Consider the following 1,045-nt stretch of genomic DNA (forward strand, 5'->3'; position numbering starts at 1 on the left):
CTAAGCTACAGGTGAATCTAAAGGCTATGGTGAAGCTAAATGCTAAGTTGAAGCTAAATGTTAAGATGCAAGTGAAGCTAAAGGCTAAGGTGAAGCTAAATGCTAAGGTAAACCTAATAACTAAGCTGCAGGTGAAGCTAAATGCTAAGGTAAAGCTAATAACTAAGCTGCAGGTGAATCTAAAGGCTAAGGTGAAGCTAACAGTTAAGATGCAGATGAAGCTAAAGGCTAAGGTAAAGCTAAAAGCAAAGCTGCAGGTGAAGCTTAAGGTTAAGGTGAAGCTAATAACTAAGCTGCAGGTAAAGCTNGCAAAGCTGCAGGTGAAGCTTAAGGTTAAGGTGAAGCTAATAACTAAGCTGCAGGTAAAGCTGCAGGCAAATCTAAAGGCTTAGCTGCAGGTGAAGCTAAAGGCTTAGCTGCAGGTGAAGCTAAAGGCTTAGCTGCACGTGCAGCTAAAGGCTAAGTAAAGGAATTCAATCATCTGGTTCTGTTTATTCAGATTGTTTAAAGTTTCCAGAGCTGCAGGAATGAAAACATYTTTACATCGTTTCTATTTAAAGGAGGGTTTGTGTTGTTAGCCTGTTAGCTCGAGCTGCTCTGACCTCACCTGCACGCAAAGAGAGGACTTCCTGTTTGAGCGGAGGAAGCAGGAACAGAAACATCAGATTTGAGGACAGAAGAGTGTTTTTGTTTTTCAGGTTGTGGTCGGAAAGAGACGAGCTAACAAAGTTTTCCTGCTGTTTTGTATTTCACAACGTTTATCAGACTGTGAACTCTTCAGCTGGTTGAATCAGACCTTCAGCTACTTCTGGGTTAGCTCTCCTTAGATGGGTATCACATTCACTGCTTCCTCTTAAAAGCAGAAAGACGCTAGATGCTAAATACTGTAGGTGAAAACATTAGGTAAAAGGTGTTTAAAGTTAGAAGCTAAAGCTAAAAGAAGCAGAACAGTAGTCGAAAGCTAAAAAAGCAGAACAGTTGCCTACAGCTAAAAGAAGCAGAACAGTAGCTTAAAGCTACAAAGCAGAACAGTAGCTTAAAGCTA

This window comes from Austrofundulus limnaeus, unplaced genomic scaffold (assembly GCF_001266775.1).
Source record: "Austrofundulus limnaeus strain Quisiro unplaced genomic scaffold, Austrofundulus_limnaeus-1.0 Scaffold601, whole genome shotgun sequence".
Classification (NCBI taxonomy): domain Eukaryota; kingdom Metazoa; phylum Chordata; class Actinopteri; order Cyprinodontiformes; family Rivulidae; genus Austrofundulus; species Austrofundulus limnaeus.